We start from the raw sequence: 25,748 nt of genomic DNA, 5'->3' as shown, positions 1-25,748 counted from the left end.
GAGCTCCCTGGAGGGAGTTCCCAGCGAGTCAGCTTCAGGTTGGGAGTCCATCCTGCTAATCCAAAACAGATCAGGTTGACTGATTTCGACGCCGAACTGACTTAAAACCGATCACGGGTGGCTTAAAATAGTTGCGATAAAAAAAATAACTATTTGGGGCGAACTAATACTTTAACAGTCCATCTGGTTCCCGAGGAAAACAGATTTCCAAAGTTCCGATTCAGCTGACTCAACCCCGAGTCGCCGGCTTTTCAAATACATGGCGGGACGTCAGCTGGCACATTTTCTCCACTACAAGATGTTGGCACCGGGGCAACGGCACTCTCACTGGAGCTGGCATTGGTCCTGCCCCCACCCCCACCACCCAACCCCCCTGCCACTTCAATTCCAAACCCTCCCCACACATAAACCTATAGAAACAGCCAGCCGTGACGCAAGGCCACGAGGTATTTTGGGAACTAGCGTGTGGGTTTCCAGAGTGTGATCTGGGATCATTTTAAGCGCCCGATTCCGGCATTCCTGCAGAGACGCTATTTATGGGTTTACGAGGCACAGCAGACCGAAATACCGCACGGCCGGAGGAAGCGGGGGCGTGACGCATCCGACGCCGGATGCGGCAAGTGCTAAAACGCTCCCGCGCTGCAAACAGCGAGCCGAGCTGATTTCGGATCATTTGGAGCGTGCCATCAGGTCCGATCTCGGTAAAAACGAGCTATAAACAGCGACAGCGGTGCCGTTGGACGAGTTCGCCGCGGCGGACCGGGCCGCGTTTACCACTTGTCCCGCATTAACCTGCAAACACAAAATGCACGCTGGGGGTTTATTAAAACGTGTTTTCCTCCAGGCTTTGCGGAGCTCGGCAAATGCAAGGACTGTGAGGACAAATATGGCGCCGCCGTTTATGATCAGCATACCCCCTGTCGTTTAATAGTCTGATGAATGTTTGGGCGGGAGGTAATAACGCTTGGTTAACCGAGCTTTTTTTTAGGTCTTTTTTAAGTCTGAAAGCGGCGTGTGTTTGCAAGACCCGGCGCGTGGCAACTCGTTCCCCTAATCGTGCGGAAACTGTGACTACTTACCGGCGCAATGAGGGAGGTAATGAGGAAGTCATTTTTACTCATTTCAGCCGGCCCGGCTTCCCGTCCGCGGCCGTCGTCGTCGTCCGCGTCATTACCGGCAGCGTCTGCGACGCCGACACGCAGGGCCCGAGGTGGGGGGGGGGGGCACCAAGACCACCGCGCTCATGCTGCCGCCTGTCGGCGGGGATCCAAACTGCTTGTCAGACAACCGCCAGATTTGTATTGGACACGCAACGTGCCAAACAGCGGCCGTCGATCTGCTCCCCGTCGTTATCCTCGGAGCCGGAAAAGAACACGGCATTGAAGCGTAAACAAACTCGATTTATGTCATTTCATCTGTCAATTCTGTGACATTTGTGGCATCTCGTTTGCATTAAAGTGAGGGTCGGTGCTTAATATTTGCGAGCTTATCTCGTCGCCGACGTCCAAAGCGGTTCGCGTCGTCGTCGGGCTAAAACGGGCGCCTGCGTTCTTCGACTCCAGCGGAAAATTTGACGCCTCCGCTGAGGAGCACATGAAGGAACAGGTAATTACACATTAATACAGTCATAACTGCTCTTAAAGGGAAACCATAATTACGACGTGCCCCATGCCAAAAATTTGACATCCCTGGTTCAGGGGGAGGAGTCTACTCCACCATCCCCTATATTTTTGTAATTTACCATAATTTCTCGTTAATAATGCGTACCAATGTACATTGCGCACCCCCAAAGTTGACCTAAAATTAAATTAAACAAAATAGGGAAAACCATTCTACCAATATACAATGTGCACCCACAAAGTTGACCTAAAATGGAAAAAAAACTGGAAAATCCTTCTACCAATGTACAATGCGCACCCCCAAAGTTAACCTAAAATTTAAAAAAACAAAACAGGAAAACCCTTCTACCAATGTTCAATGCGCACCCCTAAAGTTGACCTAAAATCTGGAAAAAAATTGAAAATCCTTCTACCAATGTATAATGCGCACCCCCAAAGTTGACCTAAAATTAAATTAAACAAAATAGGGAAAACCATTCTACCAATGTACAATGTGCACCCACAAAGTTGACCTAAAATGGAAAAAAAACTGGAAAATCCTTCTACCAATGTATAATGGGCACCCCTAAAGTTGACCTAAAATCTGGAAAAAAATTGAAAATCCTTCTACCAATGTATAATGCGCACCCCCAAAGTTGACCTAAAATTAAATTAAACAAAATAGGGAAAACCATTCTACCAATGTACAATGTGCACCCACAAAGTTGACCTAAAATGGAAAAAAAACTGGAAAATCCTTCTACCAATGTATAATGGGCACCCCCAAAGTTGACCTAAAATTAAAGGAAAAAAAAAACAGGAAAACCCTTCCACCAATGTACAATACGCACCCCCAAAGTTGACCTAAAATTAAAAAAACAAAACAAAAACACAGGAAAACCCACCTACCAATGTACAATGCCCCCAAGGAGGTCACAGTTCAGATTGGGGGTGCGCATTATCATAATAAATATAAATGTGTAACAAAAGACATCATACAATTTGATTGTATTTATTTTTCATCCATACCTATATATAACGAGCTCTCTTAACTTTTGGAAAATATTTCTGGAAAAATGTGCGCATTATTTTCAGGAAATTACGGGAGCTGCCCATCTCCGTATCTCCTGTTTCCGACTTGTCTTTGTGTGTTTTTTTTTTATAGAAAGTTAGTCAAAGTCGGCAACTGACAAGTCCCACTCACTGGCAGAACGCACATGCTAAGCTATAGCTAGCGTGAAACGCACCCATATTCTAGCTACAAACAGCGGGTTAGCCAAGGTAGCCGAAAGAGGAAGCAAACGAACTTCCGGGTCGCCGGCGTCATCGCTACGAGAGATCACACATTTCTTTTAAAAGCAGCTGCGCAACTAGTCGTTGTAGGTCGACATTGTTTTTTTTTTTTGTTTGTTTTGTTTTGGTTTAAAAACTCACGGGTAGCCGTTTCTGATTTTTGGTGCGGGTGAAATTAAAGTCAGGGGAGGTTCGAAAGGGGGAAAATGCACCAGGGCCTCCGAGGAGCTGACGTAGCATCCGCGGGGAATACGCTAGCACAAAAATGGCAATGACATCTGGACATTTTTGTTCTGGACTGTTGAGTGATCCCAAGGCTTCCTGATATTTGCTTTTCCTATCCAAAAGATGCGACTTGTCGCCATTACCGCGCCCCTGCGCTTATTATAGATTCCATTAAGATGGCAGTTAAATTGGACGTCACCACCCCCACCCCCCACCACGGCCCCAGGAGTACGGTGTTTGTTTTAAGACGTCGGTGTGCTGAGTCACAGAAGTGCTAAAGTCTTCCAGGAGATAACAGATAAATTAAAATGTCAAAGCCACCAAGAGGCGGCTGTTCCGTCCCAGAGAAATACAAACAATAGAAATCCGAGATAAATCTGTCGCGTTGGAAAGGTTCGCTGCGGAGTTTGGGGAATAACTCATGATAACGAGCCAGGAGGGGGACTGATGTGACACGGGCAGGTCTTGAGATGTTTGAGGACATTGCGACGCAGAGCCTGGCTGGATCACGATGGCATGCTGAGTCCAAAGCTAGGTTTTCCCCCTCGGATCTTGGAAGGTAAGCGGGTTTGACCCTGGTTGGTACTTGGATGGGAGACCGCCTGGGAACACCAGGTGCTGTAAGCTTCTATCGATCTGATCAGATCTCTGAGGCTAAGCGGGTTTGGCCCTGGTTGGTACTTGGATGGGAGACCACCTAGGAAGACCAGGTGCTGTAAGATTCTCTCAATCTCATCAAATCTCAGAAGCTAAGCGGGTTTGGCCCTGGTTAGTACTTGGATGGGAGACCACGTTGGAACACCGGGTGCTGTAAACCTCTCTCAATCTCATCAGATCCTGAAAGCTAAGCGGGTTTGGCCCTGGTTAGTACTCGGATGTTGAGACCGCGTGGGAACACCAACTGCTGTAAGCTTCTCTCGATCTCATCAGATCTCGGAAGCTAAGCGGGTTTGGCCACACAAGTCGGACGCACCTACTCCCGAACTCAAGTCCCGCCAAAGTGGCCCAAGGTAGCAAAGACACGTCGAGCCGATCTTGAATTCATTCCCACGATGCCCAAGTAGAACGCCGAACAAACTTCGCCAAACGTTCCATCTCCCGCAAATTTGATCTCCCCACGGCCGCCGCTTTGCTTCGCACGACTGACGAAGGAGCCCGTCGGAAATGAACGACGAGCGCGATGGCGCCACATTACTGTGAGGTCCCCGTCGCGGCTTGAGCTGATTTGTGAGCGCGTTCCGCAGCGTTTCCAGCGCCGCGTCTTGCGTAACGGATGCGCCGGACCTTGAATTGTTCCGCGGGCGGAGCCGTTCAATTAATAGAGCGGTGCGATAAAACGACGATCGGGGTGACGGATGAGGGAACGGATGAGCATTTGTTGCAGGGAGGGAAATTTACACCGCTAAACTGCACCATTTTCGGCGCGGCCCTTCCGTCTCGCGCGTCGTCGACTCGACACATTTGAATATTTACCGCCGCATTTATGCTCGGTGGAGGATCATCGCTGATCGTCACGGGGCGTAGCCCCTACCGTGTAGTCGGGGGGAGGGAAAAGGCCTGGAGGTGCCGGATGCTCCGCGTGCAGGGGGTGGGGGATAGCGAACGCCCTCTCGCCGTCAATATGCAGCTTCAGAAGACGCCGGCAAAAGCTGCGGGGATAAATATGCATGAAGAATGAAGAGGGTGGTGAGCGAGAGTTAAGAGCTGCCGGTTTTAGAACCCACGGTGCTCACCGCACGCCGATTAAACACTCGAGTGCGTGACGACTAAGTCGGGGAGGGTTTTTCCCCCCACCATTTACACTTAGCCACATCCAGTCGGGTCCCCCTAGCCCTAGCCGAGGCCGCGGATTTTAAACTTCGGCGCAGTTAGAGCGCCCCCCTCCCCCTCCCTAAGTCCACCGTCCCCGAGGTGAAGGCGGCAATTCGGGGCCGAAAAAGCCCCGCAAAGTCACGCAAAACTCCTGAAGACTCGCAAGACAACGAGCTGTGTCCAGAGTGCGGTTCTCTCTGGTTTCAATTAGGAGCCACGAAATGAATTAAGAGGTTTAAAGACGTCGCCGTTCCGCCGGCGGAATTAACCCGGTGCTTCTCATTAGCCAACCCCCGGCTGATAAAGAGGCGCGCGCCGGCTTCTCTCCCTTTTTCCGACAAACCGGGTGACGGAGTAGATGACACCGGCTCATGAATAGTAATGGCCGGCGCCGCGTCCCGCGTGAGGAGTGACGGATTCCCGTGTCAACAGGGCCCGTGGGGGGGGGGGGGGTGAGAATGGGAAGGAGACAGAGGAAAGGGCGACGGGGGGGGGGGGGGGGGTCTGGTGAGGGATCCAGCCCCCGACATGAAGGCTGCATCATAAGATTGTTTGTCAGCGCTGCCTTCTTCGCCTCCCGGGGAGTGAATAAATAAACATTGTTTGCAGGGAGAGAAGGGGGGGGGTTTGTTTTGTGCCGTTTTGAAATCGCCGGCCCCTCTTAACTATCGGGAGCCGAGGAGTAATGCCACGGGCCGGCCTCTTAGCGGATCACAGGAGGGCGGGACCGAAAAAGGGGGTGCGCAGTCTGAAGGCCATATCCGCACGGGGCTGGAGCCGATTGACGTGGAATCATTTCAAAAATTTGACATCCCCTGGTTCAGGGGGAGGAGTCTACTTCATGTCCTCTGTCAACTTACCCCACCATCCCCTTATTTTTGTCAGTTACCGTAATTTCTCGTGTATAATACATCCTGAAGTATAATGCGCACCCTCAAAGTTGACCTAAAATATAAAAAAATGAAAAATATCAGGAAAACCCTTCTACCAATGTACAATTCTTACCCCCAAAGTTGACCTAAAATAAAAAAAAAAAAAACAGGAAAACCCTTCCACCAATGTACAATACGCACCCCGAAAGTTGACCTAAAATAAAAAATATTTTAAAAAATGGAAAACCCTTCTACCAATTTACAATGCGCACCCCCAAAGTTAACCAAAAATTTAAAAAACAAAAACAGGAAAACCCTTCTACCAATCTACAATGCGCAACCCCCCACAGTTGACCTAAAATTAAAAAAAAATTAAAAGATATGGAAAACCCTTCTACCAATTTACAATGCACACCCCAAAGTTGACCTAAAATAAAAAATATTTTAAAAAAAGGAAAACCCTTCTACCAATTTACAATGTGCACCCCCAAAGTTAACTTAAAATTTAAAAAAAAAACAGGAAAACCCTTCTACCAATGTACAATGCGCACCCCCAAAGTTGACCTAAAATAAAAAAAAATATTTTAAAAAATGGAAAACCCTTCTACTAATGTACAATGTGCACCCCCAAAGTTGACCTAAAATTAAAAAAACAGGAAAACCCTTCTACCAATCTATAATGCGCACCCCCAAAGTTGACCTAAAATCAAAAAAAATTTAAAAAAATGAAAAACCCTTCTACCAATTTACAATGCGCACCCCCAAAGCTGACCTAAAATAAAAAAAACAACAGGAAAACCCTTCTACCAATCTATAATGTGCACCCCCAAAGTTGACCTAAAATAAAAAAAAAAAAAAAACAGGAAAACCCTTCTACCAATCTACAATGCGCACCCCCACAGTTGACCTAAAATAAAAAAAATTAAAAGAAATGGAAAACCCTTCTACCAATTTACAATGTGCACCCCCAAAGTTAACCTAAAATTTAAAAAAACAAAACAGGAAAACCCTTCTACCAATGTACAATGCGCACCCCCAAAGTTGACCTAAAATCAAAAAAAATTAAAAAAATGGAAAACCCTTCTACCAATTTACAATGTGCACCCCCAAAGTTAACCTAAAATTTAAAAAAACAAAACAGGAAAACCCTTCTACCAATGTACAATGCGCACCCCCAAAGTTGACCTAAAATAAAAAGATATTTTTAAAAATGGAAAACCCTTCTACCAATTTACAATGTGCACCCCCAAAGTTAACCTAAAATTTAAAAAAACAAAACAGGAAAACCCTTCTACCAATGTACAATGCGCACCCCCAAAGTTGACCTAAAATAAAAAGATATTTTTAAAAATGGAAAACCCTTCTCCCAATGTACAATGTGCACCCCCAAAGTTGACCTAAAATTAAAAAAAAAAAAAAAACAGGAAAACCCTTCTACCAATTTACAATGCGCACCCCCAAAGTCAACCAAAATTTTTAAAAACAAAACAGGAAAACCCTTCTACCAATCTACAATGCGCAACCCCTCAAAGTTGACATAAAACACACGGGTTTATCAGCCAGGCCTGTGACACCGCCACAGGTAGTCATCCAAAAGATACAAAAACAGCACGGAACGAAAACCGGATCGAAGATTGAGTAGAACTTCAAAAATATTCGACACGGGACCCACCATTATTGTTGTGCTAGAAAGTCCCCAAAAATCTGCTCAAAAGGTGCGTTTTGAACAGCTTTGGTTTCCCTTTCCACCGGAGGAATTTTGGAAGCCAGGCGAGTTCGTGGCCTTAAAAATGTTTTAAAACGAAAAATGTCGAAATGCTCTCCCCCACTTTGCGCCGCGACTGCCAAGGATGCCTCAGCCGAAGAGAGAACTCCTTTTTGTACAAAGTGAGCACTCGAGTTGCTAATATTGGATCTCCCTCCCTCTAGATTTGTCTTATCACACGCCGCAAAATGTGCAGCGAGGCAGACACGTCGCCGTTTGTCAGGCAGTCCTTGCAATGTTTGGGGTCCCCCCCCCACCCCCCCCGCCTCCCACCTCTTTCTCCCCGATGCCAAACACTTGCGCCGATCAAACTGAACTAGATTTTCTCCGCCTGGGTTGTCACAAATCTTGCAAATACCCGCCATGTACCAGCTGTCAAAGGTTCATTGGCAAGCGACTCGTTAATTAACGGCCAAACACGTCACTGCGGTCCGGTAAAATGATCGGTTCGGAGCTGTTTACGCTGCGTAAACCGGATCAAAGCGTAGCAGATTAAACGAAATGCTCCGGGAGAAATATATCAAGTTGGTCTGTTTTACTCCAAGTGTTTGTTTGCACCAGATTTCCTACAAATGCTAATTAAGGCTATTTTTATAGCTCGGTCATCCGGGAGGGGCTCGGTGTCGAGTCGCTACTCCTCCGCATTGAGAGGAGCCAGATGAGGTGGCTGGGGCACCTGATTCGGATAACTCCTGGACAAATCCCTGGTGAGGTGTTCCGGGCCCCCGACCCTGAGGACGACCCAGGACACGCTGGAGAGACTATGTTCCTCGGCCGGTTATGGGAATGCCTCGGGATCCCTCCGGAAGAGCTGGAAGAAGTGGCTGGGGGAATGGGAAGTCTGTGTACCCCAAGACCCGACCCGGAAAAGGGGTAGAGAATGGATGGATATGATTATTTCCCTCTGCAAAAAAAAAAAAAATCCTGATGACATTGTCCGCTATTCCTCCGCATTGAGAGGAGCCAGATGAGGTGGCTGGGGCATCTGATTCGGATGCCTCCTGGACGCCTCCCTGGTGAGGTGTTCCGGGCATATCGCACCGGAGAGAGACCCCGAGGACGACCAAGGACACACTGGAGAGACTATGTCCCTCAGCCGGCTTGGGAACGCCTCGGGATCCCTCCGGAAGAGCTGGAAGAAGCGGCTGGGGGAAAGGGAAGTCTGGGTATCCCTGCTGAAGCTACTTCCCCCCCCCGACCCGACCCGGAAAAGCAGGAGATAATAGATGGATGGATGGATATGATTATTTCCCTCTGCCAAAAAATTATAAATAAAAATCCTGAAACCATTCCAGTCCGCTTCCTAAATTCTTACTGCATTGTCGAATCGGCGCGATCCAAAATCCCGACAACTGAATTTTCAGTCCATTTGGGGAAAATCTCGTCAGGTTCCGGTGAATAATTGCCGACAGCGATGCGTCCCGCCGCCAAGGTCTGCCGCCGCCTCGCTGCGAGGAGCCCCGCGGTCTGGACGAAAACCTTGCAGTGAGGCATACCACGGACTGCCTCGGCCTTTCAATCAGGAAGAATAGCAGCTGTCGCCGCGGTAACGGCGGATCCGCACCCACAGCAATTCCCAAGCGCGGGGGATGAACGGAGGACAACACCCGAACCGTCGATAACAGCGTTCCACTAAAATCCCATTTAATCGATCAATCCCGTGACCGCGGTTCTTGTCACCCATTTATTATTTTTTTTTCACAGTGGGGGTGCGCCGATCTCCAGCAGTGTCATTTATTGTCTTGTTTACGGCAAATAGGGGAGGTTAATTTTTTTTTTTTTTTTTTGGTGTTGTTTTTGGGTAGCGGTGTTGGTTGGCGGGGTGCGGGGGGGGGGGGGGCTCCGCCACCTTGCGCTTAAGGAATCAATTTGACTGGACAGCCTTACAAATTGCGCCGAGAGACAAAGTTGTCCTTGAAGCGCGTCGCGATTGATTGATGGCTCGACGGACTCGCGCCGTAAATCCCCGCCGGGCGCCTGGGGGGGGGGGGGGGGACAAATCAGCCGCACTATTTGTTTATACCTCTCTTATCTCCGCCGCTCGCGCTCTAAATCCATTCCAAAAACAACCAAAAAAGCAAACCCTCAACCTTTTTTTTTTTTTTGCATTGGCGCGCGACAAACAAACGCGACGATCGGACACTTTAAATGTAAATTTGTGTACCGCTGAAGTAAACTAGTCCCCTTGTCAGGAGGTAGGGCGCTAAATGCAAGGAAAAGGCCGGTTTTCCCTGGGGGGGGGGCGGGGCGGTTTGAGGCTACTCCGGCGTTTGTTTCAGGAAAAGAAAATGCACAAAGTCGAATTTTCTTTAGGGGGGAGTTAGGTAAGTTGGCTCCATGTTGCCTAGCAACTATATCAAAAATGATGTATAAGCGACGAAAAAGGTTAGCGTGATGGCGAGGTCCCGGAGCGGGGGGGGGGGGGGGGGCTAGTCGGCCTGCGAAAGCAAATCATGTAACTTCATGTTTCTTGAAAAAAAATACAAGCGACTTTTTGTGACCAGTCCCCATTTTAAACACTTATCGTTGTTATCTAACGGTTACGTAGTTTACGCGTTTATACAGTCACGACTGCTCTTAAAGGGAAACCATAATCACGATGTGCCCCAGGACAAAAATGTGACATCCCCTGGTTCAGGGGGGAGGAGTCTACTTCTTGTCGTCTGTCAACTTACCCCACCAGATACCGTAATTTCTCGTGTATAATACCCCGTGAAGTATAATGCCCACCCCCAAAGTTGACCTAAACCATAAAAAATATCAGGTAAACCCTTCTACCAATGTACAATGTTCACCCCCAAAGTTGACCTAACATAAAAAAACAGGAAAACCCTTCTACCAATGTACAATGCGCAACCCCCGAATGTTGACCTAAAATTAAAAAAAAAAAAAAACAAGAAAACCCTTCTACCAATGTACAATGCACACACCCAAAGTTGACCTAAAATTTAAAAAAAAAAGGAAAACCATTCTACCAATGTACAATGCGCACCCCAATGTACAATGTGCACCCCCCAAAGTTGACCTAAAAAAAAAAAAAATCAGGAAAACCCTTCTACCAATGTACAATGTGCACCCCAAAGTTGACCTAAAATTAAAGAAAAAAAAACAGGAAAACCCTTCTACCATTGTACAATGCGCAACCCCCCAAAGTTGACCTAAAATTTAAAAAAAAAAAACAAGAAAACCCTTCTACCAATGTACAATGCACACACCCAAAGTTGACCTAAAATAAAATAAAAAAAAAACAAGAAAACCCTTCTACCAATGTACAATGCGCACCCCCAAAGGTGACCTAAAATTAAAGAAAAAAAAACAGGAAAACCCTTCTACCATTGTACAATGCGCAACCCCCCAAAGTTGACCTAAAATTTAAAAAAAAAAAACAAGAAAACCCTTCCATCAATGTACAACGCACACACCCAAAGTTGACCTAAAATAAAAAAAAAACAAAACAAGAAAACCCTTCTACCAATGTACAATGCGCACCCCCAAAGTTGACCTAACAAAAAAACAGGAAAACCCTTCTACCAATGTACAATGCGCACCCCCCCAAAGTTGACCTAAAATTAAAAAAAAAAAAAAGGAAAACCCTTCTACCAATGTACAATGCACACACCCAAAGTTGACCTAAAATTTTAAAAAAAAGGGAAACCCTTCTACCAATGTACAATGCGCACCCCCAAAGTTGACCTAAAATCTGATCTTTGGTGCAGTAGCAACAAACATGCAACGCTAACGATCGTAAAATGCGACGCTCTCCTCCCCACCGGGGAGGTCAGAGTTCAGGTTGGGGGCGCACATTACCGTAATAAATATAAGTGTGTACCATAAGACATCATACAATGTGATTGCATTCATTTTTCATCCATACCTATATATAACGCACTCTCTTAGCTTTTGGAAAATACTTCTGGAAAAATTTGCGCATTGTTTTCGAGAAATTACGGTAGCTGCCCATCTCCGTATCTATTACCACCGATGTCAAGCTTAGCTCCTGTTTCCGACTTGTCTATGTGTTTTTTTATAGAGTCTTAGTGAAAGTAGGCAACTGACAAGTCCCACTCACTGGCAGAACACACATGCTAAGCTATAGCTAGCTACAAACAGCGGGTCCGCCAACGTAGCTAAAAAGAGGAAGCAAATGAAAGTGAGGCCGTCCTGGCTGACGAAGCAACGCCGCCCGCCGCTAAGGAGGGAGCTATTTTTCCCCTCCCCGCTAACAATTAAAGAGCGTGGGGGCGCGCATCGATTTCCAATGGTCTTCTCGCAAGTGAGTCCTGGGGTAAGGCGACCATGTGATGATAAAAACCTCGCGAGTCATAAGGTACGGAGGACTGCATGACAACCACCCCCCACCCCACCCTCCGCCCCCGCCAACCCGGGCTCGCATCCGATGACGCGGCGGAGGGCGGAAAGCCCCTCATCGATTGCGATCGGCTCCCTTCCGATCTTCGCGGTAGCGTCCGCGACAGGTGGCGGTCGGCGGCCATTTTCGCCGACAAAACGCCATAGACGTGCAGAACACTGCTCGCGTTTTCTCAACAAAGCCAAACGACCGAGGCGGTCCATGTCTGAATTTGATGAAGAGCAAATGCCAGATTGCACGCGTGTTAGGCAGCCACTCGCCCGACGGTGCTATTCAGGCAGTTTTGAGACGGGAGAGGAGGGGGGTGGTGCATTTTTTTTTTTTTTTTTTTTATTCTCCAGCCAAGAGCACAGGCCACTGGCTTGTTTATCGCAAACAGCTTATGATTGCTTTGTAATTATCTCGCAGCAAATGTAGAATTTCCCCAGCAACCCTGCTTCTCCCCCCTTAAAAAGGGACCACGCGTTTCTCCCGGAGCCCCCCGCGGTTGGCTTCTATTTTTGGGGCAAGGATGGACCATCACGCTAACGGATGACAGGTTAATGAAGCACGAGCACAAATAGGCCTCGTTGCGGCAACGCGGCGATCGTCTGTTGAGCTTTTGGGATTGGTACTTTCAACCCCCCCCCCACCACCACCACCACCCCCGTCCGTGAGGCTTAATGACACATTAGCCTTCCGAACGAACGGCGGGCCAGGACGTGAAAGTGACTTTCCAGGTAAAGACCCTTAGCCGCGCGTAATCAGTCCCCCGGCGCAGTTAAAAGACGGAAAACTGCGCGCAGAGTCCCCGTCTCGGCAGCCCGGCGGCGGCTTTTTTACGGCGGGCCGCGCCGGGCCCATCCGGCGGCGTGTTCCGTCTTAATACGCCGCAAATAGAACACATAATCTCCTTTTGTTGTCAGCTAGTGGGCCGTGATGCAGACAATGGAGCCCGTTTTAGCTTTTGCGTGGAGCGCGCTGATACCGACGCGACTCCCCCCCGAGGGTGACGCTTTGAATTGACTCGAGGAACGCCGGAATGGTGGCGTTTCGGGCCGCCCCCTGCAGGGATCGAGTGGAACTTTTTGAGGGTGAGGATTACATACCGTTTAAAATCGAAGCACCGGTACAGTCCAAAATCGGTCGAGACAAAAAGCCGCAGTCAGAAACACGCATGGGGTAATCCATCCATTTTCTTCGCCGCTTATCCTCACAAGGGGTCTCGGGGACTGCTGAATCCTACCCTGGCTGTCAACAGGCAGGAGGCAGGGTTCACCCTGAACTGGTCGCCAGCCGATCGTGAGGGTACGTCGAGACAAACAGCCGCAATAACAATCACACATGGGGTAATCCATCCATTTTCTTAGCCACTTATCCTCACATGGGGTCCCGGGGAGTGCCCAAAGCCTATCCTAGCCGTCAACAGGCAGGAGGCGGGGTGCACCCTGAACTGGTCGCCAGCCGATCGCGAGGGCACAGAGACAAACAGCCGCACTCACAATCATGCTTGGGGTAATCCATCCATCCATCCATTTTCTTAGCCTAACCTAACCGCTTATCCTCACAAGGGGTCTCGGGGAGTACCGAAGCCTATCCTAGCCGTCAACAGGCAGGAGGCAGGGTGCACCCTGAACTGGTCGCCAGCCGATCGCGAGGGCACAGAGACAAACAGCTGCACTCACAATCACACCTAGGGGCAATTTAGTGTCCAATCAAAGTTGCATGTTTTTGGCATGTGGGAGGAAAACCGGACAAACAGAGGGTAATCGTTTTTAAATCAACTATTGTTGATGTGGGGGGGAGGCACATAAAAATGCTCGCAGTATCCCAATGTTATCATTTATGCTATGACAATTTGAAATTTCGGTACAGATTTGAACAAAAACCCACACGTGATTTGCCTGCGCGGGCCACATTAAATCATGCACCGGGGCCAGATCTGGCCCCCGGGCCTCGGGTTTGACACCCATAAATGTGAATATTGGCTACATTATCAAATGCCAAAATGCTGCGTTGTTGCATTGTGGAACAATTTAAGGGCAATCAAGACATCCAGAGACAGGAGCGAGCGGATAGAAAGGATGTGACGAGCTAGCGAAGGTCTTCGGGAGCCCCCCTCCGCCGGGCCTCCCAGCTCAATTAGCTCAACTCTTTGCCATTGTTTGCTTTTCTTTTTTTATTTTATTAATATTTGTTTTCATAGCTGATGGGGAAAAATCATCAACACCACACTGGCCGCGCTGCCGGCGAGCCGACGGATGAGTCAGTGCGATCCGCGCTTGACGTGGGTGGGCCGGCTATATGAGAGGAGCCCCCCTCGCCCCCATAAAGAAAAATGTATTTTTAAAATGAATAAATTAAAATCTAATTATATATATATTTTAATATATAATGTAATGTAAGTAATGTTTCTAATGTTTTTGTTAATGTTATTGGTTTTTTTTGTTAATTTTGTTTTTTTTTGGGGGGTGTTATTATTTAACTTTAAATATAGTAAAAAAAATACAAGTAAAATTTTTTTAATTAATTAAAAGATTGGAAAAATCCAGTAGTTAAAAAAAATAAAATAAAGTGATTAAGACTGAAAAAGGGGTAGAAAAAGAGATTTATTCTTCATTCTGCACATTTCAATTTTGTTTGATGTGAAAAATGTTTTCCCTCATATGCAATGAAATAGTTCTTTTAAAAAAAAATTTATTGGATCACTACTTTGTAGATTTCGCCTATTGTGGCGGCGGTCCAGAACCTCAGCCCTGCGATAAACGAGGTATTATTGCGTGATTTAATTACCATATTTTCATTATTGACTATCATTCTTTGCCGAGCGACTGGAAGGATGTCGTATGGTTCTGAAACAGAAGCACGTGGCATCAATTTTTGACACTAAATATGGTTTTTCCACGCACAAGCAGTATTTCACGCGCCGCCTCCCCCCGGCCGAAAAGCTTTCTCGAAAGAAAACAAATTCCGAGCGCTTTGACCGACTTGATCCAAAATGGATGCACTCCTCGAACCTTCCAGATGCCGGTTTGAAGTCGAATACTCCCGACGCCCGCCGGAACTCGGAAGCGAAGGCGCCTCGGTCGGCGGTCGGACGTCGAGAGCGCCGACCGAGCCCAAACGGCGTCTGTCGGTGGGCCGCTCGCAAAATGGAGAGCATAAATCATTGAGATGCATCCCACCCCGCCCCCCACACCCCCCGCCGACCCCCCTAAAACATGCTTTCAGGATGTCCTAAAGGAGGACTGGATACACACGTGTGTCTCAAAGGCAAATGGGGGTGGGAAGGTGGGGGGGGGGGGGGCTAAATGAAGATGGGGAATGGAGTGAAATTGCTTCAGCAGCAACATCTCAAGGCCAAAATATATTAAATCAAGGAATAAGGACAGTTGGGGGGGGGGCTGCATCAGAATCACCGCCTCCCTCCCATCCCCATTTGCGACCTACACACGGCTCCCTCTCAACAACCAGAAAATATTCAACCATTTATACCATCCAATTTCCATAGTATTGCATTATATATTTTTTTTTTTTTTACATTTTTGGATTTTTTTTTCTAATTTTAAAATTTGCTAAAATAATTTTTTTGCACTTTGATCTCGTGTATTTTTCTTTATAGAATTTTCTGATTTCTCATTTTATTATGCATTTCTTTCAACGGCCGCGACTCCCCGGATTACAGTGCGCGGAAAGAGTTTTAACGCTAACGCGGCGGCGCTAACGCTGACCTCCTCGGCGCTAACGCTAACCGGCGCGGCGGCTGTGGAAAAAAAGTCGAGGCTTGTAGTCCCCCCCCCCCCCCCCACCTCCACCCCGACAATATTTGTATACTTCCCGCTTATTTTTCATGTCACGCGGTGGAATACCTCCGGGCCCTTTGCCGTTTCCTTGGCAACCACCCAGAGAAAACAACTGTTGTGAAAATTTACGCACGCTACCGTTTTCCCGTTTAGCACATTAGCAAAAAAAAAAAAAAAAAAAAAAAAAAAAAAAAAAAAAAAAAAAAAAAAAAGAATCGCTGCTCTGTATTACCTACGAAAGTAGTCGGGAAAAGCCAAGCCTGTCCACTTCCTGGTCATTTTATCCGACTGAAACGAAGCAAGGCAAAATGAAGGGACGGGGGCCAAGAATGGGAGTTTGTTTTTGTGTGTGTGTGTGTGTGTGTCCCCGCCCCCCGCCTGCATGCTGGCGGGGGTCCATTTAGGTGCAGCCAGCAGGCTTCAACTACGTGGGGGTTAAGAAAAGCAATTAATCTGCAGCAGAGGTAATCAAAAGGAACACCTTGGCGGGGGGGCGGAGGGATGCGATAGTTTCCCAGCCGCCCGTCATCAAAAAAAAAAAAAAAATGGCTGCCGGTGATAACGCTTCATTTCGGCATTCAAAGTTTTGCCGGAGTACTTCTTACCCTCCCGGTGAGAACGCAAGGATGCTTCACGGTCTGAGCGTCCGCCGCCACCGCCGCCGCCTTTCATCTCCAGATTCCGCCAGGGATCAACAGATTGTCGAGTGCCAAGGAAGAAAAAAAAAATACACCCCCCCCAACTCCCACCCCCACACAGCCAAGTGGGGAGGGGATACAAGAAAGCTTTGGCACCATATTACAAAGCCCACTTAGCTCCATGCTAACAAACAATACAAAACACCATTGACATGCTAATGGTTGGCAGTGACAAGGTTTCAAAAGCAACGTCTAACTTAAACAGTGTACCAACATAATGTAAAACAAAAAAAAAAAAAAAAAAATAGAATATATTCTTTATCTTCCACAAAGTTTGACTACTTCAGCTTCCGGTGGAGTATTGACCATCTCCCTGGACCGGAATGAGCAGCATAATATCTACAGAATTCAACTATTTCGCATAAATGGCCACATTTCTTTACTATATGCGTGCTATTAGTATTTAAAAATATTACAAACGGTTGGAACAGCTGGCAGAAGGTGTCTGGTGTTCTATGTGACAGAAGAGTCTCCGCTAGGATGAAGGGCAATGTTTATAAAACAGTGGTGAGGCCGGCCGTGATCTACGGATTAGATAGGGTGGCGCTGAAGAGACAACAGGAACCAGAACCGAAGATGCTGAGGAGGAGGACTGAAGCTCCAGGGAGAAGAGATGGCGAGGGTGGATGACTTCAAATAGCTGGGGTATGAAGAGTGCTGTAAAGAAGTGAATAAACTGGTCCAAGCGGGGCTGGAACAGTTGGTGGAAGGTGTCTGGTGTTCTATGTGACAGAAGAGTCACCGCCAGGATGAAGGGCAAAGTTTATAAAACAGTGGTGAGGCCGGCCGTGATGTACGGATTAGAGACTGTGGCGCTGAAGAGATAACAGGAAGCGGCTGAAAGGAGAGGAATGAAGATTAGCCGAAGTCTGAAAGAGCTACATTGTATCTTTGTAGACCAAGAGAAAGTCTATGACAGAGTACCAAGAGAGGAACTGTCAGGTGTGGCGGAGAAATATGTTAGAATAGAACAGGACATGGTTGAGGGTGTGTCAGAAGGATTTCAGGTGGAGGTGGGACTGCATCAAGGTTCCGAGCTGAGCCCCTTCCTGTTTGCGGTAGTAATGGATAGGCTGATAAACGAGGTTAGACTGGACTCCCCTTGGACCACCAGGTTCGCAGATGATATTTTGATCTGCGGTGAAACCACGGAACAGGCGGAGGAACAGTTTGAGAGATGGAGGTACGCACCGGAAAGGACAGGAATGAAGATGAGCCGAAGTAGAATGAGAGGGGCGGTGGGGGAAGAGTGAAGCTCCAGGGAGAAGAGATGGCGAGGGTGGATGACTTCAAATACTTGGGGTCAACAAAACAGAGCAATGGTGAGGAAGTGGAGAAACGGGTCCAAGCGGGATGGGAGCAGTTGGCGGAAGGTGTCTGGTGTTCTATGTGACAGAAGAGTCTCCGCTAGGATGAAGTTTATAAAACAGTGGTGAGGCCGGCCATGATGTACAGATTAGAGACGGTGACTCTGAAGAGAGAACAGGAATCAGAACTAGAGGGGGCAGAAAGGAAGACCTTCAGGTTCTCGTTTGGAGGGAGCAGGTTGGATAGGATTAGAAATAAGATCGTTAAAGGGACAGCCAAAGTTGGATGATTTGGAGACGAGGTCCGAGGGAGCAGACTTTGATGGTTTGGACATGCCCAAAGGCGAGAGAGGGAGTATATTGGTGGAAAAGTTCTGAGGATGGAGCTGCCGGGTAAAAGAGCGAGAGGAAGACCAAAGAGAAGGTGAGGGGAAGACATGAGGGCAGTTGGTGTTCGAGAGGAAGATGTCGGAAACGATTTCTGGTGGTGGGCGGTGGAGGGACTGGAACGGATTAACGGCATTTGCATTGATTTCAGTGCAGAAACATGATTTGAGAGTACCTCAGGGTGCGGTTGTACTTGTTCCTGGTGGTTGATCGTTCAAAAATCAATCGGATTCTTAAGCCAGTCGAGTTGCGTTGACAATCGGAACATGATTTGACCTCCCGCTCGTCGTACCGGACCAAGCGGGCCTGCGCCAGCGCCAGCGAGAAAAGGCTCATTTCCATTTGACTGTTTTGTTTTGTCGCATGATTATTTCCAGATGACGTAAACATCTTGCAGACAGACGGCGAGCAGGTCAGCGGTGACTAATCGCCGGCCCTTTCGCAAAGTCTTGATTAGATAATTATCCAGCCATATCTCGGCAATATGGCGCTCATTAAAGCGTGTCGCGGCGTTCAGCAGGCGCACACTTGTTGATTAGAATAAAAGGAAGAAAGACGGGAAGGGGGACGCAGTCTCCACATGAGGGGGGGGGAGGGGAGTCCGGACCGAAGCCGTGACAAAGTTTCTGAGATGGCGCGGGAGATAACGCGGCCTTGAAACTGCACTTCTTATCTGGACTGCCAGGCATCTTTAAGGCAGCCGACGCCGACGGACGGCAGCTTCAAAATCAATGGCCGCTTGACTGGACGCCAAAGCCAGCCAATCAAACCGCTCGAAAGGATGCGGAAAGCGGGACCGGCAAAACCGGGGGGGGGGGGGGGGGGGGACTTTGCAACTTACACTTTCCCGTAGAAAAAACGATTTTTTTTTTTAACTACCAAAGTTAGCATCTACTAGCATAGAATTTGTCCTTTTCAATGCAAGTAATATTTTGTACTATTTTTGTTATGAGGATGAGCGTGAAAAGATTTTTGCATACACTTCTAGATTTTTTTTTTCCTGCCTTGTACTTTTTTAAAAAATATTTTGAACCCCTTCTTGTTGTTTCTAAATGTATGTATATAATATTTGTGGTTAGGGATTAAAAAAAAAAAAAATTGACAAACTTTCAGAAATACGGACCTTCTAGAACACCGGTGTCAAACTCAAGGCCCGAGGTCCAGCTCCGGCCCGCCATATGATTTTATGTGGCCCGCGAAGGCAAAAATCACGTGCACCGAAATCTGGACCAAAATTTCAAGTTATCGTTGATCTATATATATATATATTGTCATAGATCATAAAAGATTACTTGGTGATAAGCATCTTGTGTGGGACACAAGATGAACCGAGCCTTGGTTTCTGGCTCCAAAAGGAGTTCGTAAACTTTGTGGGTAACTATGACGATATTACCTCCCTGATAAATATACATTTTCCTTATAATTATATATATATTTTTTTTATTTTATTTTTTTTAAGTTGAGAGGAAAAAAGGAGCACACCTGTTGTGTATGAAGAAGCTAATTATGTTTGTGTTCTTTAGCGATTAAATTGTTCAGGTGGCGTTTTATTATTTAAAAATTATTATTACTTTATTTAAAACAAAACATTTTTTGGGACCGGGAGAGAGTTGAGGAGAAAAAAAACCTGTGAATGAAGAAGCTAATTACCTCAGCTATGTTTGTGCTGTTTAGCAATTGAATTGTTCAGTGATCACGTCTGAAAAAAATATTATTATTACTACATAACTATTTGATTTAAAATTTTAAAAAATATATTTTCTGGACTGGGAGAAAATTGAGGAGATAAAAAAAAAAAAAGGAGCACACCTGTTGTGAATTAAGAAGCTAATTACCTCAGGTGTGTTTGTGCTCATTCGCGATTAAATTGAGTGATCATGTTTGAGCCATTTTATTTTTTCAAAATTATTATTATTTATGTATATATTTTATTAAAAAAATGGAAGTATTTTTTTGGACCGGGTGAAAGTTGAGGGGGGGGGGGGGGAGGCGCACACCTGTTGTGAATTAAGAAGCTAATTACGTCACGTGAAAAGAGCAGTGGATTTCATTTATTATTATTATTATTAAATCTACACACTTTTATCGTCACCATTCCATGACAAAATCCCAAAACGCAGCAAAAGGGAGAATCGTACCTGCTCACTGCGGCTCTCCGCGCAGGCGGTGCCGGCGAGCGGAGCCGCCGTCCCCGTCGCGACGTTGCTCCGGCAGCGGGCCGTCCATGACTCGTCCAGCCGCGTCAGGCCGCGCGGTCCTCGGGCTCGGATCCCGGATCGTCGCGGCCGCGAGACGACAGCCTCTCCTCCGGCGCGTCCGGCTTTGCCTCCCCGCGAGCGGCACCAGCGAATTGGAAGCGAGGCGCTCTGGCTTCTCTTGTCACATGGTGTGCACCCCCCCCCCCCCCCCCACCCCTTAAAAAAAATTATAAAAATGTCATTATGGATAAATGTGTTCTTAAAACTTTAAATACATTTTAAAAAAATGCTTGACGCGCTCATCTACACCCAAAAAAAAAAAATACATTTAAATACAACTGTTTTTGCGGCATAAAATGATTAAATGAAAATTGAAATAGTGTGAATTTTACAGCATAAATGTTTTTATTTTTTACATTTTTTAATACATTATCCACATATTTCCATACACAAGGCATAATTAGCGACGATAAGCAGCAGGGGAGGACCTGCTGCTGGGGGCGTGGCACGGCGGCTGTGCCACACCCCTGGCAATGTACTAAAAAAAATATATATATATATTTATATACATATATATAATTTACTGTAATTTTGAACATGTACCAATAAAAAAAATCAATAATTCAAAACAGACACATTACACATGGCCACCATGCCACACCCCTGCAATGTACTTAAAAAATATATATATATATATATATATATATATATATACATATATATAATTTACTGTAATTTTGAACATGTACCAATAAAAAAAATCAATAATTCAAAACAGACACATTACACATGGCCGCCATGCCATGCCCCTGGCAATGTACTTAAAAAAATGTTATATATATATATATATATATATATATAATTGATTTTATGTAATTTTTAACATGTACCAATAAATAAAGAAATAATAATTAATAATTAAAAACAAGTTATGTCATATAATTTGCCAAAACAAACGGTACATTGAGTGAATACTTTTACATTTTTTTTACAGTTTTTTTTTGAAAGGGGCGGAATCAACACTGAAATATTAAAATGGATGGGGGGGGGACATTAAAATGCATATTACACGGAATATAATCGTGTGCAGTACAGTACTGTGCATTTACTTAAAGGGTGATGGAGAGTATATAAAGTCTTTGTGAGTACATTGGAGGTCAATAGGCGTATGGGGGAAATTATTAAATATGAAAATTCATACAGGTCTAAAATGTGGAAAAATAATGGAAGTGTTTTATTATGCTTTCCTCAATGTGATGTTAAATCCTTATTTAATCGTGTTTTGAGAAGATTTTTATCGCCAATTGCTAATTTTCAGGGGCGCTGCCATTTTCGCGAGTCACATGACCTACGTGGACGGATGTGACGTGTTCCGTGCCGTTCCAAACGCTCGATTCCGTGGGACACCGTTTATGCCCCGCGCCGATTTCTCGGATTTATCCACATCTGGTGAGGAAATAGCACCATCGGTTGATCGGGAAGACGGAGAAGAAGATCGGCCGCGACCCGAGCTTCCAGGCGCCGGAGGCCGTTTGCCCCGGACGCTGCCGCGAGGCTAAAGGCCTCAGCCGCCACCGAAGGCGGGCTGCGAGCTCAGCTTCAACGTCCAGGGTGGCCTTTAGCCGAGCTTCGGTGGGGGCGGAGGCCTTTAGCCTAGCGGCGGCGTCCGGGGCTAACGAAGTGGGCGGCGGCGGACCGCGAGCCGAGCTTCCAAGCCGCGGAGGCCGTTAGCCGAGCTTCGGGGGCGGCGGAGGCCTTCAGCCGAGCTTCGGCGGCGGCGGAGGCCTTTAGCCGAGCTTCGGCGACGGCAGAGGCCTTTAGCCGAGCTTCGGTGACGACGGAGGCCTTTAGCCGCGCTTTGGTGGTGGCAGAGGTCTTTAGCCTAGCTTCAGCGTCGGCAGAGGCCTTTAGCCTAGCTTTGGCGACGACGGATGCCTTTAGCCGAGCTTTGGCGACGACGGAGGCCTTTAGCCTAGCTTCAGCGGGGGCGTAAGCCTTTAGCCGAGCTTCGGCGGGGGCGGAGGCCTTTAGCCGAGCTTTGGCGGTGGCAGAGGACTTTAGCCGAGCTGCGGCGGCGACGATGGAGGCCTTTAGCCGAGCTTCGGCGGCGACGATGGAGGCCTTTAGCCGAGCTTCGGCGACGACGGAGCCCTTTATCCGAGCTTCGGCGGCGACGACAGAGGCCTTTAGCCGAGTTTCAGTGGCGACGGAGGCATTTAGCCGAGCTTTGGCGGTGGCAACTGAGGCATTTAGCAGAGCTTCGGCGGCGGCAGAGGCCTTTCGCCTAGCTTTGGCGACGACGGATGCCTTTAGCCGAGCTTTGGCAATGACGGAGGCCTTTAGCCTAGTTTTGGTGACGACGGAGGCATTTAGCCGAACTTTGGTGGTGGCAGAGGCCTTTAGCCGAGCTTCGGCGGCGGCGGAGGCCTTTAGCCTAGCTTTGGCGACCACGGAGGCCTTTAGCCGAGCTTTGGTGTCTGGGGCTAACGGCCCACCGCCGGAGCTTGCTTGTCATTCCGCCCGAAGAACCATCCGAATAGTCATCATTAATTACCGCCACAGGTTCAAATCTGTACGGAAGTATTCCTCAGTCTTCCCGATCAACCGATACCGCCATTTCTTCATCAATGTTGATAAATCGGAAGAAAGGTAAGCATCACCTCATCTTCCGTGGTGAACCGTTATCGCTCCCTTAGAGGGATTAATTTCGGCGTCATCCGTTTTTTTTTTCCCCCCACACAGCGCCGAGGTGGCGAGTCGACACCACGACCGGGCTCCTTTGACACACGCGTCTTCCGTTTCCTCTCCCGGAGCCGTCTCGTTTTCTGCCCGGCCACGCGTGAAAGCTTCTCAGTGAATCAAATCAACAGCCGGAGTCGCTTTGGTGACAATGCGTAGTTGAGTTAGCGTCGGCGCAGAGTACGATGACGTGCGTGTTGTGAGGCTAACTGGGTGAAAGTTCGTCGGGGGCAAGAAATCAGGTCAAAGAATCACTCGGGCCTCGAAGGTTTTCCCGGGATTTGTGCACAGGTTTTCATTCCCGCCCGCCCCCTCGCCATCGATCAAGGCTAACCCGGACTTCATGCGCTCCCGCGCGGCTTGGCGAGGCGGGGATGCGACTTGTCATACATGGCGTGATGGAATTGTTCCCTCGCACCCTCACCGCAGGGGCCATTACTTCAAATTAGCATACAAATTCAAACCGCGACAGATGGATTTGACACGTTGCCGGCGCTAGCGTCCCTGAAAGATTGGCTGCGCGGTTGCGCGGCGAGATGCTAGATAGGAAGAAACAAGGAGGAAGAGGAGGAACGGTAGGCGGGTGGACGGACTTCCTGGAACGCCGAGTTGTGCTGCAATAACAGTTTCATACCCGCAGTCTTCAAATGAGGACGAGGTGCCGGCCAGCGTCGCGGGGGCGGCGGCAGATTGGGGCCACGGATTCACAGTGTTAGGAAACACGGTGACGAAATCCCACCCGCTTGTGGAAACCTAAGCGCGACGGTTGTCACACAAAATTGCCACTGAAAATAGTGTAGTGTTGAGCTATCCTCGCAGTTTAGTTCCATAGTCAAGTTCAAGTTCCTAGTTTGTCTCAAAGTCCTCAAACCTCGCCGTCTTTTGGATCCTGCTAAGACTAGCGTTTCTGTACCTCTGCCTTCTGGGACTGCTTAAACCATGTATGACCTCAGTTTGAATAAAAACACGCTTAACATCATGTCCTCATCTTGGAGTCCTGCATTTGGATCCAGCCCCGAAGCGGAGGTAGGTGACACCAAACCTTAGGTACAACCACATGGGTTGTTTTACTTGCTAAGAGGACTAGGAGTAGGACTGTTATGTGACTTTAAGGGGTGCGGTTTAGCGAGTGATGCCAGGAGCTGGCCGCAGTTTGCCTGGTTACTCTTCCACGTGAGCCTGTCCTGTCTCAGTTTATGTCCCATAGTCAAGTCCTAGTTCCTAGTCATCAGACCTCGCTGCATGTCTTTTGGATCCTGCTTAGCCTAGCGTTTCTGTACCTCTGCCTTCTCGGACTGCTTACACCATGTATGACCTCAGTTTGAATAAAACCACGCTTAACATCATGTCCTCATCTTGGAGTCCTGCATTTGGATCCAGCCCCGAAGCGGAGGTAGGTGACACAAAACCTTAGGTACAACCACACGGGTTGTTTTTCTTGCTAGGAGGATTAGGAGTAGGACTGTTACGCGACTTTAAGGGGTGCGGCTTAGCGAGTGATGCCAGGAGCTGGCCGCAGGTTGCCCGGTTACTCTTCCAAGGAGTTGAGGCCGCAAACATCAACGCCAAATCTCTTTCCAATACAGAGCGAGGAAATCAGTTCTCTACGCGCTTGTGTGTCTGTGCGACTCCGTTCAAAACACAACTTGGCTCCGTAACGATTTTCATTTATAATTATAGCAGCCAGGATCAATGGGAAGTATCGAGCCTGAAAAAGTGTTCTTACCTCGGGATCAATTCCATATAATTTCCAGATCAGTGCCGACTAATGGCCTTTCTATTGGCTTCACTTTGGAGAGGGATGACTCTGCGCGGCGGCTATTTTCCACATTGTTTTCCAGCAAAGCGCCGCGCCGGTTTTTTTGGCTCCATACCAAAACCCTACGACCTCCTCGGTTAGCACGCTAAAAGGCTCGTTAACATCCTTACGCAGTTACCCCACCCACCAACTGTACATAATAATTAATATGTCAGGGTGTCTGTACAAATATCGACACAAAGTACTATTTATAAGTTAAATACAACTGAATTTTTCTTGGACTTTAATTCTTTGTCAAACTCATTTTTGTTGTCCCGGTTTCCCCTCAAAGGGCCATTCCGACCGTGAAACCATAAAAATTTTGAAGCGCCGAACAATTTATGAGCTAGTTTTGGGATCAGAAATCAAGGGAAATTCTTTTTTCTACTATTGTTGATGTTTTGGTAACACAAACAAAAATGCTTGCAATATTTATATTTAATAATGTTTTCATTTATGATATGACAAGTTGAAATTTTGGTTCAAATTTCACCCCCCCCAAAAAAATCACAGAAGTTAATACACGCGATTTAGCTTCGCGGGCCACATGAAACCATGCGGCGGGCCGGATCTGGCCCTCGGGCCTTGAGTTTGACACCTGTGCACTAGAGGGAGCTCAACCACCACTAATTTTATCACTCCTGCTATATTGGGGTTCATTCATTCATCCATCCATTTTCTTCGCCGCTTATCCTCACAAGGGTCGCGGGGAATCACACAATCACAATCACACCTGGGGGCAATTTAGCGTCCAATCAATGTTGCACGTTTTTTGGGATGTGGGAGGAAACCCGCGCAGGCACACGGAGAACACGCAGACTCCACACAGGCGGGTCCGGGATTGAACCCCGGACCTCAGAACTGTGAGGCCAACGCTTTCCAGCTGCGTCACCGCGCTGCCCGGT

The 25,748-nt window shown here is 47.5% G+C and overlaps 1 long non-coding RNA gene across 2 annotated transcripts; it reads right to left on the bottom strand.

Annotated features, from left to right (window-relative positions):
* Positions 1 to 1,335: 1,335 nt before the first annotated feature.
* On the bottom strand, positions 1,336 to 20,473 carry LOC133494851 (uncharacterized). 2 transcript variants are annotated; one of them, XR_009793428.1, is made up of 3 exons: positions 20,247 to 20,473; positions 4,590 to 4,765; positions 1,336 to 1,582 (listed from the first exon to the last, which is right to left on the bottom strand). It is a non-coding gene; the product is annotated as an uncharacterized LOC133494851 (long non-coding RNA). The 2 variants fall into 2 exon arrangements; XR_009793427.1 differs by having other exon boundaries at positions 4,648 to 4,765.
* Between the last annotated feature and the right edge of the window lie 5,275 nt (positions 20,474 to 25,748).

The sequence above is a fragment of the Syngnathoides biaculeatus genome, chromosome 21 (assembly GCF_019802595.1).
Source record: "Syngnathoides biaculeatus isolate LvHL_M chromosome 21, ASM1980259v1, whole genome shotgun sequence".
Lineage (NCBI taxonomy): Eukaryota > Metazoa > Chordata > Actinopteri > Syngnathiformes > Syngnathidae > Syngnathoides > Syngnathoides biaculeatus.
This window is presented reverse-complemented; position numbering and strand designations above follow the sequence as displayed.